The following is a 17,871-nucleotide window of genomic DNA, read 5'->3' as shown; positions in this document are numbered from 1 at the left end:
AGGAATCTGCTTAAGGGCAAAAGAAGAGAAATCATTGTTCCAAGTGACCGCCACAGCAATTTCTTCACTTCGTCATTTTATATACACCTGTTTTGTTTGATTTTCTCAACAACCCTGAAGGATGCATATTTTAATTCTCATTTCTAAGGTCAAATGAATTTTCCAAGTAGGGTAGCCAATCTGTTCACTCTAAAGCTATGCTCACTTCTCTTTACATCCTGCCTCTACAATACCCCACTAACATCATTACCACTAATAATAATAACAATGAGAATAACAATAATGCCAATTGTTGTTGTTGAGTGTCCATGGCAGGAAAGAACATGCAGCAAATTTGTGTCTGCCTGTTTATAAGTAAGTTTCAGGCAATCAGAAGCTAGAGGAATAGGATGTTCTGGTTGATAGAATCCATCAATTAGCCCCAAAGTACCTCTGTTTGTGCAGAACAAAACTGGGATAGTGTTAGATACAGTCTTCTCCCCTCAAGGGGTTTGCAAACTAGTGAGAAAATGAAGACTTACAGACAGAGCATATTATGCGATGTTGCCGCCTAAGCAAGGCTGACAGTAAAAGCATTTGGAAATTTACCAAGGAGACTTGAATGTCTTCCTCAACTCCTGTCCTGGAAGAAAAATCAATTTAAATATAATTAACATAACAAGCATTTGATACGATTCATTATAACATGTCCATCTCATAGTAAACATTTAGTAAATATTTGTGAGATGGATGAATAAATGAGGTAATGAATAGTACCGCTAATAAAACATAAGGAGTTAAACAGCAAAGAACTTTTCAGTGGGTCTTTAGCACTATCTAAAGGAATAAGATACAATACAGGCCCCTTCCCTTTCTGGGGACTGGCCTAAATTTGGAATACCACCACGGGCAGAATTTCCCTCGTAAATGTACTTGCACAGACAACAAAGCCAGGCTGAGAGGTGAATGCTGAGTATCTCATTTTCTGGGCTCAGCTACTTGCTAAGAGAGCCACCCCAGCCTCAACAGAGATGCCTCGGGAGAATTGTAAATTAATATGAGTCAACGAAGTGCACATAGACTAAAAGACAGTCAAAGTCAGAAATGGCAAACCCAGTAATGCCACATGATCTTTAATATGTTTATGTTAATGCTTTATTATCATTGGAACTAAAACAGAAGATTCTTAAAGATCTCCTGAAGAACACACAGGGAGAATAGATCTGCTCTCCCCCAGGGCACCACAGTCCACAGGAGCGGCCATGACTCACTCCAGTCTGAGAAACACTGCCCTTTGATGAAAAGACAGCTGACAGCATGCCTGCCTGCAAAGAGACATCATTCCACATGTGGACAACACAAAAACCCATTCTTCTTAAATGTCTGAGAAAAAATATGGAATTAAATAAGACTTAAATCCCTACAACACCATAGAGATAATAATGTTTGGTTTTCATATCTGAACTTCTCTACTTGTACTTATTCAAACTCTGCCATTTTTTTAATTATGTATTTATTCTACTTAACAACAACCTTTTGAATTTTAATCAAGTCAGCTAAAGTACTTGCTAATTTACTCAATTCTCTTTTATCGTAAATATAACAAATGTCCTTAACCCCAGTATCAAATATTCAGTGATTGTTTTAATGCTAAATAGTAAGCTTCAGGACAGATCCCTAGACAATATCATTTAATATATCATCCTCTGTTTATTCCTTCTGGGTGATGTCTCCAGTGACATCTACTCTTGTGAAATAAATCTATCTTGTAAAATGACCACCAAACACAAATATGAACTCTAAACCAAATTCAAAAGGTGGGTTATCCAACAAAATGTGGTACATACATTCAAATAAATGTTATTCACCCTTAAAAAGGAATGAGATTCTGATATATCCTACAACAGGGATAAACCTTGAGAATACTATGCTAAATGAAATAAGGAAGTCAGAGACAAAAGGACACACACTGTATGATTCCACCTACATGAGATACATGGAATAGGCAGTCATAGAGAAAGTAAAATAGAAGTTGCCAGAGGCTTGGGGAAGGGGAAAATGGGGACTAATTGCTTAATGGATACAGTTTCTATTTGGAATGATGAAAAAGTTCTAGAAATGGATAGTGGAGGGGCGCCTGGGTGACTCAGTCAATTAAGCATCTGACTTGGGCTCAGGTCATGTCTCACAGCTTGTGAGTTCAAGCCTGGCATCAGGCTCTGTGCTGACAGCTCAGAGCCTGGAGCCTGCTTCCAGTTCTGTGTCTCCCTCGCTCTCTGCCCCTCCCCCGCTCACACACACGTGCTCTCTCTCAAAAATAAGCATTAAAAAAATGAAAAAAAAAAGATTGTTAGAAATGGATAGTGAAGGTTGTAAAACACTGTGTATGTACTTAATGCCACTTAATTGTACACTTAAAAATGGTGAAAATGATAATTTTACATTACATATAGTTTACCACAATACAAAAAGTAGGCTATCCAAATCAAGGATAACTATAAATGATTCACTTTCTCCTTCCCCTCATCATACCCTATCTATATCTTATTCATTTATAAAACAGCCAAGCACTGTAAAGAGAAAAAACGAAATTGAAAAACAAACAAAATTGAACATAATCCCTAATTTAAGAAACTTGAGAAGTAAAAAAAAAAAAAAAAAAAAATCTAGACACTCACAATAGACACCCTACAGAAGCAACAGAGCATTCCAGAATTTATAAACTGAGGGTGACTAAGAACATAAGGCTCCAAGTTCCAGAGAAATGTCTGGAAGTTATGTTCAGCAAAATATCATTTGTGGCTATCCTTAAGGGATGAGGTTTCTCAGCGATTTTTACTTTTTTTTTAATGTTTATTTACTTTGAGGGAGAGTGAATGCACACGTGCACATGAGCAGGAGAGGGGCACAGAGACAGGAAGATAGAGAGAATTCCAAGCAGGCTCTGTGCTGACAGCAGATGCAGGACTCAATCCTATGAACTGTGAGATCAAGACCTGAGCTGAAATAAAGAGTCAGATGCTAAACCAACTGAGCAGTGATTTTTATTTTCTTTGTATTTTGAGGTACTACTCCACTTCATTCATAGTAAACATTCATCGTTTAACAAAAACAATACAGTTATTTATAAACATCCAATAGGAAAAGGACAGGGGTGCCTGGGTGGCTCAGTCAGTTAGGAGTCTGACTTTGGTTCAGGTCATGATCTCACGGCTTGTGCGTTCAAGCCCTACACTGGGCTCTGTGCTGACAGCTCAGAGCCTGGAGCCTGCTTTGGATTGTGTCTCCCTCTCTCTGCCCCTACTCCCCCTGCCTCAAAAATAAATAAACATTAAAAAAAAAGGAAAAGGACAGTCTCTTCAACAATGGTGCTGGGAAAACTGGACAGCAACATGCAAAAGAAAGAAACTGGACCACTTTATTACACCACACAAAAATAAATTCAAAATGGACTGAAGGCCTAAATGTGAAACCTAAAATCATAAAAATCCTAGAAGAGAACACAGGCAGTAACCTCTCTGATATTGGCTATAGCAACTTTTTTCTAGATATGTCTCCTGAGGCAAGGGAAACAAGAGCAAAATAAACTACTGGACTACAACAAATTTAAAAGCTTCTGTTTAGCAAAGGAAACAACCAATAAAACTAAAAGACAATCTACTGAATGGGAGAAGATATTTGCAAATGCCATACCCAATAAAAAGCATTCAAAATATGTATCCAAGAACTGATACAACACCCCCCACCCAAAAAAAACCAAATAATCCAATTTAAAAATGGGCAGAAGACATGAACAGACATTTCTCCAAAGAAGACATACAGATAGCCAACAAATACATGAAAAGACATTCATCATCATTTACCATCAGGGAAACGAAAATCAAAACTACAATGAGATAACACCTCACACCTGTCAGAATGGCTAAAAGCAACAAAACAAGAAATGACAAGTATTGGTGAGGATATGGGAAAAAAGGGACACTCATGCACTGCTGGTAGGAATGCAAACTGGTGCAGCCACTGTGGAACACAGTATGGAGGGTCCTCAAAAAGTTAAAAATAGAACTACCCCAAGATCCAGTAAATGCAACTACTGGGTATTTATCCAAAGAATATGAAAGCACTAATTCAAAAGGATACATGCACCCCTATGTTTCTGGCAGCATTATTTACAACAGTCAAGATACGGAAGCAGCTCAAATGTCCACTGACTGATGAATGGATAAAGAAGATGTAGTGTGTATATATACAATGGGATATTATTCAGCCATAAAAAAGAATGAAATCTTGCCATTCACAATGACATGGATAGAGCCAGAGAGTATAACGCTAAGCAAAATAAGTCAGTCAAAGAAAAATACCATATGATTTCACTGATATGTGGAATTTAAGAAACAAATGACCAAAGGGGAAAAAAGAGAGAGAAAGAGACAAATCAAGAAACAGACTTTTAATTATAGAGAAAACAAACTAATGGTTACCACAGGGAAGGGGGTGGGGGGGATGGGTTAAAGAGGTGAGGGAGATTAAGGAGCACACTTGTTGTGATGGGCACCATGTGATGTATGGAAATGTTGAATCACTACATTGTATACCTGGAACTAATATAACACTGTATGTTAACTAACTGGAACTAAACTAAAAACTTAAACAATATAAATATAGTTATTTCACAAAGAAAAACTAAAACATTGTGCAATGGAGTCCATTTTGTCTGTCGTCTTCCTCCATTTTATCTGGCTTCAACAACTTTGACCTGAGACACAATCCCACTCATCAGGCAGTATTTATTAACTTATTAATTATAGGAACTTTAGATTCCTACCCAGGAGATAATCTTCCAAGACTAAAAGTAGCATAATTTCCACGGTTTCCTTTCTTTCCATTTAAAGATGGATAAATACGGAGCTTTCCTCCAAAATCTGGCTGAGTTCTGTAAAAAACCTGACCCTTGGTGCCTTTGATTAATCTCAAATCATAAAAGCTTTGGCAAAGGCATTTTGAAAAGAAATACAGTTATCTTACTATAAAGTGGCCAAAAGGCTCTAGTAGCCTAATGGAGGTTGAAACATTGCTGTAAGTAGTAAATGTATTGGTATCTATTTCTGAGAATGAACTTCTTGTCCTCATTAAATGATGGCAGAGGTTAAAGATACTGCATCATCTATTATATAATACCTTTGTGGATCAATTGATATTTTGAACAACCAAAAATGTTTAGGAGGAAGAACTTTCATTAGAGACATTCAGATGACTTTGAAGCCCACAGAATGTTATGTATCATTCAGTGTCACTCAACAGTTCCCTGCTTCGCCTTCAGAATCAAGTTCAGGCTTGTTAGCCTGGTAGCTGGGGGCCTTTATGACCTGGTTCTCCAGCCTCATCTCCCACCATTTTACTTCCCTCCAGCAACAGCCAGCAGTTCTAGACTGTTTGCCTCTCACCTTAGTACCACAGTACAGGTCATTCCCACCCTTGGAATCTCCCCACTTCTCACCCCTCTCTGCTTAGCTAACTCCTACTCCCCCTACAAGACTCAGGCCAAGTCTTTGACTCTCCAAGTTCACTTTTCTATTAAAATTTTTACCTGGGCCTCCCTGCTCCTGACCCTCAGCCCCACCATGCCAACCCTGCCAACCCTGTGAGAAACCCTCTGACTGAGCCTTACTCACCCAAATGTCCCAGGATCCTGGGCTATACAGAGTGAGCATACAGTAAACTTTTTTGAATGAATGAGTGATATCATGGAACTAATGTTAAGAAGAATGACAACTCCCACAGAGTCAGGTTTTCTAACAAGCTGTCCCAAGTAGTACTAGATTCAGATCAAATGAGAGGTGTGAAAAGGCCAGTTCTCCACCTACATCAGGAGTAAGCCCAACGGCCCAGTTGTATGCTCTCTCCTAGCAAGGATTTAAAGTTTAACCAGGAAAAAAGGGGCACCTGGCCCACACATAAGGAAGTAGGATGAAGGAGCAAGGAAGTCTCCCAGGTAGTCAAGGACCTGAGAGCCCAGCCCCGGAGGACAGACCTAGCCAGAAAGCTGCCCTCTGCTCTTCAGAGGCAACACCTGGCAGCCTTCACACACTCTAGAATGTTCTGGCACAATGACTGGACTTGTCCTCAAGATCTGGAAGACTATCATGGTAAACCATCTAAAATCATTAATGACCAAGACATATCAACAAGTGGTTCATCAAGTAGATGGAAGTGGTGATTTGCATCAAAGGCTCTTAGTTCAATTTTATACTTTCTTTCAATCTTACAATTTAGTATCTCAATTTAATCATAAAGTGAATTATCTTCCAAAATAATAAACATTCACTACCTTTCTAAATAATAAAATATTTTTCCCAGAACATAAACCAATAGCTTTATTTTTATGCTAGAATTGATGTGATATTACATGTCATGAATTATTCATGTCATCCAATTTAATTCAATTATTTTTATTGAATTCATATCAAATCCATAAAAATGTTTAACTCAACTGAAAAAATCATCTCTTCACCCTTGAGTAACAGATTTCTTGCAAAATTTCAGGAAAGATAAGCATATATTTGGTATTTGAAATGGCAAGGCATATTATAATTGTAATGATGAAAAAAATTTTAATTATTTAACCATACATTCTGTTCTATCTACTAACTGATGTCTCACAAAGGAAAACTTTTTTAGTACCAAAGTAGAATCACAGAAGCAAGAAATGAGTCTTAGTTCCAATTATGGCACCTAAGTCACATTTGGATTTTCCCTAAGATTCACAAATATAGCAGGCAGATGCCCTCTTAAATGGGAGCAGATACCTTGCCCACCTAAAAGCATACATTTTGTGCCTAAAGAAAAGATCTGCTTGTCACAAAGAAATCAGAAAGGGGTATTTGTCTTTCTCCGTCCGACTTACTTAGCATAAGTAAATCCATCCCTGTTGTAAATGGTGAGATTGCATTCTTCTTTACGGCTGAGTAATATTCCATCTCTCTCTCTCTCTCTCTCTCTCTCTCTCTCTCTCTCCCTCCCTCCCTCCCTCCCTCTCTTTCTCTCTCACACACACACATACATGTGCACACACACGCACACACACACACACATCTCCTTTATCCAATCATCTATTGATGGACACTGAGGTTGCTTCTATATCTTGGCTATTGTAAATAATGCTGCAACAAACATAGAGGTGCATATATCTTTTTGAATTTGTGTTTCCATTTTCTTTGGATAAATACCATAATTCCACTAATATGTGGAATCTTTAAAAAAAAAAAAAAAGGAATGGGGGGCACCTGGGTGGCTCAGTCAGTTAAATGTCCCACTTCCACTCAGGTCATGATCTCTCACAGTTCAATGAGTTAGAGCCCTGCATCGGGCTCTCTGCTGCCAGCACAGAGCTTGCTTCAGATATTCTGTCCCCCTCTCTCTGCCCTCCCCCACTTGTGCTCTCTCTCTCAAAAATAAATAACACTTTTTTTTTAATTTAAAAAGGAATAGACAAACAAACAAAAAAAAAGAAGAAGAAGAAACAGACCCATAAATAGAGGGAACAAACTGGTGGCTGCCAAAGCCGGGAGGAATGGGCAAAATGGGTGAAGGGGACTGGAAGGTACAGGCTCCCAGGTGCGAAATGAATAAGTCATGGGGATGAAAGATACAGCAGAGGGAATATAGTCAGTGGTACTGTAATAGTGTCGTATGGTGACAGATGGTAGCTCCACTTGTGGCGAGCACAGCATAACATATAGAGTTGTTGAATCGCTAATGTTGTATACCGGAAACTGATGTAACATTGTGTGTCAACTATGCTTCAATTAAAAAAAAATTTTTTTAAAGAAAACAGAAATCAGAAGGGGGACACCATCATTTCCTTCCTTAGTGAAAAACCCTTCGAGGGTCATGCACCTTACCTACTGACCTCCTTGGAAGTGCTCCCACTTTTTCCGTGTTTTTACCACCCACTTCTCCATCCCAAATCCTGGCATTATTTAAGAGTGGTCTCAATGTCCCCAAAGAAGACATTGGAACCCCCTTGCCTCTAAGTTCATAAATGTCTTCAATTCTATTGACCTTCACCACCACTTATACCACACACATCTGCAGCCACACCTAAGCCAAGAAATCCTCCTGTCCCTGCAATCCCAAATTTCAATGAACCATTCTCTGACCACACCTTCGCAGAACTTTCTCTCTCTCTCGTCACACTTACTCTCTAACTTCATCAAGACTTCCATCCCCTTGGTGTCACTATGTTCTCCGGATCCACTAACATTCCTAATAAGACTACACATCACAACTCATCATGAAAGTCAGTTTTTTTCTTTAACAATCTGGATGTATGTTTTTCTCACATATGTATCACACAATGTATTCATAAGGAATAAGCTCCAGCAGCTCAAGTTCTTTTCTGGTAATACACACCATGCTTCTGCGTGCAAGGGAGGCGGGTGCTTTAGTTGAACCCAGGTACCTTTCCCTTTGGCTTTCTTCTTTTTCTGATTTTTTTTCCATGCATTTCAGGAAGCTATCTTGGCTCTTAGAGTGTTTAATAGGCTGCCTCTTGCTCTGGCACACATGCCGTCTCTCTATCAAAATTCTTGGCAACAACCTTGTCCTTAACTTGTTTGTTTACAACAATGCCATAGTAACACTTGTGGGCCACGTCTTGGTTATCTACAATATCACCTTTATTGTGGATTCACATGTATGTGGCCAAAGGAACAACTCTGTTTTTAAAAAGCCTAGAGAATGTACAGCAAATACCTGTCTGTTTTTCCTTTATGTTCATCATTTTGGCAAATTAGTAGAATATGGTGATTCCAAACAAAAGGCTTAAATCACTTTTTGTCCCAACTTCCAACTCTCCTTTAAACTTCTTCCATACCTGCCCCACAAAATCCCACACCTAGAGGAAGAAGAAGTCACATAGTCATTTTGGTTGGTGCCATGAAAAAGTCATGGTCTTCAGCCTCAGGCACACCATCAGTCCCACCCAGAAGTCCTTCTATGTGCCTACAGTGAGCTCCCTCTCTACTCTCCACATTATCTATTTCAAACCTTCTTTACCCTCCTCAAGCACCCCCCTCCTCATTTCAGTGTCCATTGGTACCTCACAGAAAAATCTAGAAACCATCAAGAAGATACTGTCTTAATCTTGCCCACTATCAACAAAATTGTCTGTGTCAAGATCATCCTTACTGCCAGGTTCAAAGGATAAGGGACTGTCTTATCTATAACTATTTCAATGGCATTTTAAAAAAATGTTTATTTAAACATTTAAGGGAGAGAGAGAGAGAGAGAGACCAACCATGAGCGGGGAAGGGGAAGTGGGAGAGGGGGACAGAGGATCTGAAGCAGGCTCTGTGCTGTCAACAGAGGGCCCGATACAGGGCTCGAACTCAGGAAACATGAGATCATGACCTGAACCATGGACACCTGACCAACTGAGCCACCCAGGAGTCCCTTCAATGGCATTTTTTAAGTGACTAATTTTTATTATGTTTTTCCAAAATGTTTGATCTGATTTTAATGCAAACATCTTATTGTTTTGTACTTCCATTTCATTGGTTTGCCTAATACTGTATATATAATTAAATTGTGTAAATTTAGTAACAAGCCCAACTGACATAAAAAACATTTGAGAACAAACACAACAGACTCTTGGTAAAGCATAAAAATTACAGAAGTACACAGATATACAGAGAAATAGCCTACTAGCTAAAAACATTGCATCTAGCAACACATCAGCCACAAAGTTAAGGAGAGAATAAGGCTTATCAATTAGTACAGTGAGTCTATTAGGTGAAAATCAGTCAAGAGAGCTTCCACTGTCATATTCTGTCCTTTAACTATACAATTTTTTTTGACATAACCATCTTTTCCACTATAATCTCTCTGAAGAAAGGTTCTGTGCCTTCTTGGTATCCTAAGCAAATCTAGTATAGTTCCAAGGAAATTACAGATTTTTCAGCAAATGTTTTGACTTGAATCGAAATAAATTTAATTGAGGTAATACTGGCTAAAATATATAAACACCCAAAAAGTTGTAGATGCATGTTTTGTATGACTGAGTCATCCAGAGAGAATTAAATCCTTAAAGCTTGGTGTCACTTCCCCCTTTGTACACATTCCATAATGCTAACAAACCATATACTGATTGGCAGGTAACAGGTCTTAGAGAGCGAGGCATCTCTTCCAATTAGCAGAGAAAGCTCTTCTTGCTGACACACTGTAAAGTCTATCTCCTTCCTATCTGGTACAATTACAAATTCATTGTTCCATTGTTTAGAACTCTCAATGTTTCTAAATACTATGTTCACTTATGCCTAATCAGTTCCTGTGCTGGATACTCTACTTGCTCTTTCACAATCACTATCCACTATTCTCTGCCCTATTTTTGTCCTGTATGGACCATGCATTAAAGGGCTCCCTTGATTTCAGGCTTCTGATTGGGTTGGGCCAATGAGAGACACTAGCAGAAGAAGGTACAATAGAGAAATTGTCTAGAAGTGTATTCCTCTGGCTCTATCTCCTTTCCAGGCCAGAATTTGGCAGTGGTTGTGTTCCTCTACTGAAGGGCACAATTGCTGTGGGGTGATCCTCTCTCCTACAGCCACAGTTCCATTCTCATAAAGCCCCCTCCTCTTGCCCCTCTTTGGATTTAGTAGCAGTAAAGTTGTTTCTAGCTCCTGGGTGCTCTACCATCTCCCATTGGTTTCTTTTAGCCCTGCCCACCACCTTTGTAACCAGGCCTTCATTCAACTTTCTCCAATTATCCCTCTTGACCCTGACCAAGACAGTCCCTTTGTCCACTATGCAGAGAGATAATTCCAAGGCTCTACTGCTCTCAGTACTCTACTCCAGGCCCAAATTCTAAAAAGTCTTCACTCAACCCCACCTCTTCTCATACCCTAATGCTGTTCTCCACTGACAACCTGGTACTCCCCAAGAATCAAACACAAGCCTCTATTAGAGCACTCAACACTTTTGTGACATATTTCTTTGAATTTTTTTCTCTCCAAAAGGACAAAGTTGTATATTAATCACCTCAGTACCCGAGTGCTTACCAGAGAACCATATACATATAGAAATACCTTGCCAGGGGCGCCTGGGTGGCTCAGTTGGTTAAGCAGCCAACTTTGGCTCAGGTCATGATCCCGCAGTTCGTGAGTTCGAGCCCTGCGTCGGGCTCTGTGCTGACAGCTCAGAGCCTGGAGCCTGCTTTGGATTCTGTGTCTCCTCCTCTCTCTGCTCTCCCATGCTCATGCTCTGTCTGTCTCTGTCTCTCAATAATAAATAAACGTTAAAAAAAATTAAAAAAAAAAAAAAAGAAATACCTTGCCATGATTGCTTTTCCATGCTAGAGTAACTCCACACTTCAATCATTTAGTCCACTACAAACCACTTAAGTGGTTCTAATTTAATCACTGTTCTCTGGGGTTGCAACAGAAAACACCTTAACCAAATCGACTTCATTATCTCCTCTAGATCCTAAGGAAGGTGACCCAATGAAGACTTAAACAACAAGCTCCTACAGTGTCCCGTCATCATCTTGTTGACCAACAATCATTTTCCTTCAACAGACACCCATTCATATTTTATTATGAACACGTGCATTTTATGGACAAATTACATAGCAATATTAAAACATACCAGAAATAATATCCAGGACAATGCATTTCCATGGAGTTAATAGCTACAATTCACTATCATGCTCTCAGAGAGTGTTGTATAGATACAAACTATGAAATATAAGGAGGCAGAACAAGAGCCTACCCAGGTGTACAAGAGCTAAAAGCCACACTCCAGGTCCTTCACATTCACAAGGGATTCCGGAGGCCTCAGAAATAGGGAGAGTTTTCCTTAAGGGTCTCTAGAATTCACCTTTATGAATACTGACATCGTTCTAGAGAGGGCCAAACCAGCCTGGGCTAAACCAGAAAAGCCAATACTCTGGGCACCAATGACTTTTCCCCAAAATGGTCCTGCATCCCTGCTGTTATAGCACAAGCCCAGATGCCAACTCTGCCCCTGGGGGAAGGGAGAAGATTGGATTAAAGTCTTACAAAAAGGGTAACAGAGGAGCTGGTTTCAAAGAATGTGTACAAGTTTACCAGTCAGTGAAAATAAGGGAGGTAAGTCTAAGCAGAGAAAACAAAGTACTAAAAGCACAAATGTAGCGAAGAACATGGAATTTGGGAAAAGGGAAAAAAAAAAAATTCAAACACCGTATATGGGAAGACCTGGGAGATGAGTATATCAAGGTGGCATAGAACTAGAGTATGAAGAAATGTGAGTATCCTGCTGAGGAATATGGACTTTACTGTGGGGAAAATGGAGAGCCACTGGAGGTCTTTGAAAAGAGAAGTGATGATTAGGCCCATAGTATTAATCAGTAGGGTTATAACATCTTGAGGTAAAGACAGGTATTCTATGATTATTTATGCCATCCAAGGGCCTTTACACATAGTTGGAACCATGACTTACATATCTTTGTTTCCCCTTAGCATTTCTCATAGTTCTCTGCACGTAGCTAATACTCAGTTGATGTTTGCTGAATAAATGAATAACAGAGTCATTACTATGAAGTTTTTCCGATAATCAAGAATGCATACCCGTGACTAATTGTACCTACCAAAGCTATATAGGCAATGAAGTGAAGACATTACTCCAAAGCAGGAGTGAGGAATAAGAAAAGCTAAAGCTAATATTCAAGATCTGCCAACCAACAGTAGCTCGGGGGATATAGTTAAAAGCCAGTACAAATAAAATAACCAGAGACTCACTAAAATCTTGTAAACACTTTTGATTTGGTGTCTGTGTCTTTCCTGACTGATGAAAATTAAGTATCTCCTCAGAGTGATGAAGTGCTTTGTATGTTTTTGTTTATGTTCAACCTTTGGTATCTTCTGATCAAGACGGAATGTTATATTTGTGTGAATTCAAGCAAGAAGGCAGGGACCCAGGATTTTTCTTTATTGTGGCAATCAGAGATTCATTCATGACTGAAAATGACAGCAAATTTGGGTTTTCTCTGACAATACTTCTAACTGGTTCATCAGAGCAAAGAGAGTCCAAGTTATCAAAAATTAAAATATTTTAATACTAGCAAGTAACATTCACAGCTATCAACAAAGAGCCTGGGTAAATGGGCAAGCACATGTATTGATTGTACTCCCATCACACCATCAAATTATTGATTATCCATATGTATAAGACACTTCACTGGATTAACAAAGATATTGTCCCAACAACTAAAATGCATTCTAATACCCAGAATATAGAAACTTACATTTATAGAAATCTAGTCTCTTTCTCCACTCCCAAAGAGAAGAGCCAAGAGTTCACAGTTATTCAGGACAGCATAGCCCACGGTCCCCTTTCTATGTACATTGTGGCTGGCCAGCATGCTGGGTGAGAGCACTGTGCAGACCCAGCCCAAGGGAAAGCTGGGGATTTTCCCCAACTATCTTTGGTGCTCCTTCTAGGGACTCTCTCCTCTCTTTCTTTGCAGTCCTTCTCTTTAAATGCCCAGTGCTCTCTCTGGTCCCAGAGAGTCCTCTTCTCTAACCTCTCCCTCTATACTTACCAATCCTCTGTTCCATCCTTTGTCATTGCTCTTCCCTTCAAGACCAACTTGGGAAATCAATCCCCAACAAAGTAGAGACACCTAATTAGACACCTCATAAAGTCCTACAGAACAATCCAGTTCTCAAAGAGAACTCCTGAAAGGCACCTGGGTGGCTCAGTCGGTTAAGCGTCCAACTTCGGCTTCGGTCATGATCTCACGGTTTGTGGGTTCGAGCCCCACGTCAGGCTCTAAGCTGTCAGCCCAGAGCCTGGAGCCCGCTTCGGATTCTGTGTCTCCTTCTCTCTGCCCCTCCCCCACTTGTGCTCTGTCTCTGTCTCTCAAAAATAAGTAAGTGTAAAAAAAAATTTTTTTAAGAGAACTCCTGGAATATACAAGACAAATTCCAAGATAGAAGTTCAGGCATTATTCAGCCATAGTTATTTTGGGCAGCTGTGAATATTCAGCACCCTCAAATTATTTCATGAGGTAAACCAACTATTTTGCTAATACAAAATACAGCCCAAATAGAACTTATTCTTGTCTTAAACTCTAAGATGCCTACTTCCACCTAAGCAGACCTTGCTCCAGTCTCCTTCAGGATCCTAAGCTTATAACAATGGCATGTTATCACACTATATCAAAATTATGTATCTGTCTAGCCTCTTGCCCCCAACAACCTGTAGACACATTTTTAGTCTCTGTACCCTAGAGCCTAGCACAGTGCTCAGCATACAATAAGTATGTTTTCCAATAACTGCCAGATGAATACATTTTTACTCAATGTGTAAAATTAAGGAACTATTATTTGGTGCACTAACACTGTGATCAAACTGGTGTTTTAATGTCATTAGTTGCAAGGATGGTTCTTTCCCTCTTTGACATGCAGCTTTAAGCCATATGTCAGGACAGTGGAGAGCAAAGGTACTATTTCAGCAGCACTGAATTGTAGCAGTGGCTCTAACTATGAACTGACACTTCCTTCCCCTCTAAGCCACCATGGGTTATAGACTAAAGACATGTGCAGGACCTAGGGAATTGCAGCTCTTCTGGTCCTATTGTCCCCACCACATGTTGATTTTTTTTTTTTCCAAAACCAAAGACTCCGACGTTTTAAAAACTGACACAGTTTGTATCTTTGTATATTCTCTATTTATTAATTCATTCCTTAAGGAGGTACTGGATGTAGGCTATGTTCTGCTCTAAGTGTTCTAAATGCTGGGGAATCAGGGGTAACTAAGACAAAATTCCTGTCCCCGTGGGACCAGTCCAGATATCTCAAATTCATCATACAGATCTATGAGGATTCCCCTAACCATGAAATTGAACCTCTTGTCTTCCCAAGAACTGAATAATCAAATACAGGTTATGGTATCAATTTTTTAGAAAACTCAGTAATGTTTCTGACTACTCCCTCTATCAAATCAAATCGGATTAGTCACTGCATGCATTTCCTAGGGCTGTGATAACAAATTACCACAAATTTGGTGGCCTCAACACAGAAATTTATTCTCTTGCACTTCTGGGGGCCAGAAGTCCAAAATCAGGGTCTCAGTAGGGCCATGCTCCCCTGAAGGCTTTGAGAAAATATTATTCCTTCCTGCATACTAGCTTCTGGTGTCCCAGTAATTCTTGCTATCCCTCTATTTATAGCTGCATCACTCCAGTCTCTGCCTCCATCTTCACATAGTCTTCCTTCTCTGGGTATCTTCACATGATCTGTCTTCCTTGTGTCTCTCCACATGGCCTCCTGTCCCATGTGTCTTTGCATGGCTTTCTCTGTATCTCTGATCTCCCTCCCCTCCCACAAAATCTAAACCCCACATGATGGCAAAGTCTCTTTTCTAATGTTCTATGGATATGTTTTTCCTCATAAATATTTAATCCATCTCTATTTTGCTGGAAGGTGTGAGACAAGAACATAACCTCACTTTCTTAATATAGTTAGCCAATCACCATATCACCATTAATGAAATTATCCATGCTTTCAACTCTGAGGATACAATGTCATCTTTATCTTAAAATAAATTCCTATCTAAACTGGGTCATCTTTTCCATCAGCCCATTGGCTTATCCCATTACTAAAACCACACTGTTTACTAAGTTTATAGTAAGTTTTAATATCTCCTGTATAAGTCCTCATCTTCACTGGGTGTTCTCATGCATTTATTATTTCATCTGAACTTTGTAATTCTTTTAGTAAATCCTTCAAAAAATTTTTCATTGGGATTTTTACTGGATTTATATTTCATTTGCATATGATATTTTGAAAGAATTGACGCCTTTACAATATTGATTCTTTCATTAATTTAAGGTTTCCCTTATGCTCCTTATGGAGTTTTATAGTTCCTTCATATATGTCCTTTCTTTAATTTCTTTAACTCATTCCCTGGCCCATCACTTCATTCAACCATCTACTTGCCATCACTCTCATGCATAAGGGCTTTCTTTTTCCATGGAGCCTCCTAGAAAAGCCTCAACTATGGATCAATACAAGTTCTCAGCTTCAGTCCAAGTTCTTCAGCTTGAAATGAGATACCATTTCATGTGCACTAGTTTGGTTTCTACAGTCACTTCTGGCTGAGTGGGGTACTAGGCTGTGCAACATGACTGGATAGTGCCACTGGCTGGACTCCATCTTTAAGCAGGGCTACAGCAGGGCTTTCCAGTTGGAAGGGAAGTCAAGCTCTTCTCTGCAATCAGGTGGGGTTGCAGACTATGCCCTAAAGTTGGGTGGGCTATAGTCTGGGGATGGCCAGGTAGGTTGCTGGCCATGCTCTGCTGTTGGGCAAGGTCACCGGCTGAGCTCCTTGATTGGAGGAGCCCTCAGTTATATCCTGAAATTGGGTGGGTCTAGAGGCTGGACTTCACAGTCAAGCAGGGAAACTGTCCAGGCTCCTTTACTGCATGGGGCTACAGGCTATGATCCGAGAATGTGCAGGGTCTCTAGCTGGACTGCCTGCCTAGGTGAGGCGATAGGCTATGCTAAGCAGTTGAGTAAGGCTGTAGGCTCTGTTCTGCTGCAGGATGGGGTTGTAGGCTGGGCTCTGTTCATTTTGTTTCCCCACCTCTGACCCATAAAGGTGCTCCCAAATGTTGAGTGAGTAAATGAATCCTCCAGGCAGCACACACTTCCTTGTACTTGAGCTGATATCTACCCAATCACACAATTCAACCAGTGGAACTACCCTGCCATGGAACAAAGTCTGTGACCTTGCTCAACCAGAAGTAACTGCAGAGTATAACTAGTTATCTAGCTATCTCACCTGACAACAGCCAGCAGCTCTGCCAGATCAGGAAGCCCACCCAGTGGCCCCTGCCTGAGTGTGAAGGCAAGCCAACAGGCCTATCTAACCACATAGCCCAGCCAGTGTCACCCTGAGAACACAGGCAGAGACCAAAACAGCAAGCTCCACCTGCTATGAACGTTACCAGCTGACCTGTTCAGTACCCCAAGCTGAGCTAACTGATGAAGGTTTTTCCCTGCTGAAGCAAACCTGTAAAGTCTGAAAGTGGAGACTACTTATTCAAACGTGTAGATACCCATGGAAGGGATCAAGGATCACAAGGAATCAGATAAACATGATACCACCAGAGGAAACTAATAAAGCTTCAATGACTGACCCAAAAGAAATGGAGATCTATGAACTGTCTACCAAAGAATTCAGAATAATCCTTTAGAGAGAGAGAGAGAAACCAAAAAACAGACTCTTTTTTTTACAGAATACTTTCATTTATTTATTTTTAATGTTTGTTTATTTTTGAGAGAGAGAGAGAGAGAGAGTGGAGGAGGGGCAGAGAGAGAGGGAGACACAGAATCTGAAGCAGGCTCCAGGCTCTGAGCTCTTGACATAGAGCCTTATGCAGGGCTTGAAGCCACAAATTGTGAGATCATGACCTGAGCAGAAGTAGGATGCTTAACCAACTAAGCCACCCAGGCACCCCAACAGACTCTTGACTATAGAGAACAATCTGATGGTTGCCAGAGGGGAAGTGTGTGGGGGGATGGGTGAAATAGGTGAAGGGGATTAAGAATACACTTATCATGATGAGCACTGGGTGATGTATAAAATTGTTGAATCACTATTATTGTACACCGGAAACTAATATAACACTGCATGTTAACTATACAGGAATTAAAATCAAAAACTTAAATAAATAAATAAACAAACAGAATAATCCTCTTAAATAAGTTTGGTGAACTACAAGAACACACAGACAACTAAACGAAGTTAGGAAAATAACACAAGAACAAAATGAGAAGTTCAACAAAGAAATAGAAACCATGAAAGAAAGAAAGAAAGAAAGAAAGAAAGAAAGAAAGAAAGAAAGAA

General features: G+C 39.9%; 1 protein-coding gene and 1 long non-coding RNA gene across 6 annotated transcripts in view; both read right to left on the bottom strand.

Moving 5' to 3' along the window:
* MSRA (methionine sulfoxide reductase A) overlaps positions 1-17,871 on the bottom strand; it is a 462,819-nt gene that overhangs the window by 371,727 nt on the left and 73,221 nt on the right. The gene's annotated exons all lie outside the window — the stretch shown is intronic.
* The window catches only part of LOC121026693 (uncharacterized), a 4,670-nt gene continuing 2,214 nt past the window's right edge, over positions 15,416-17,871 (bottom strand). Inside the window, exon 3 of the long non-coding RNA XR_005788434.1 lies at positions 15,416-15,426. This is a non-coding gene — a long non-coding RNA (uncharacterized LOC121026693). The remainder of the gene's footprint in view (positions 15,427-17,871) is intronic.

Source organism: Herpailurus yagouaroundi, unplaced genomic scaffold (assembly GCF_014898765.1).
Source record: "Herpailurus yagouaroundi ecotype Mexico unplaced genomic scaffold, PumYag 28, whole genome shotgun sequence".
In the NCBI taxonomy this organism is placed as follows: domain Eukaryota; kingdom Metazoa; phylum Chordata; class Mammalia; order Carnivora; family Felidae; genus Herpailurus; species Herpailurus yagouaroundi.
The sequence above is the reverse complement of the archived record's forward strand: the minus strand, read 5'-3'. Positions and strand labels throughout refer to the sequence as shown.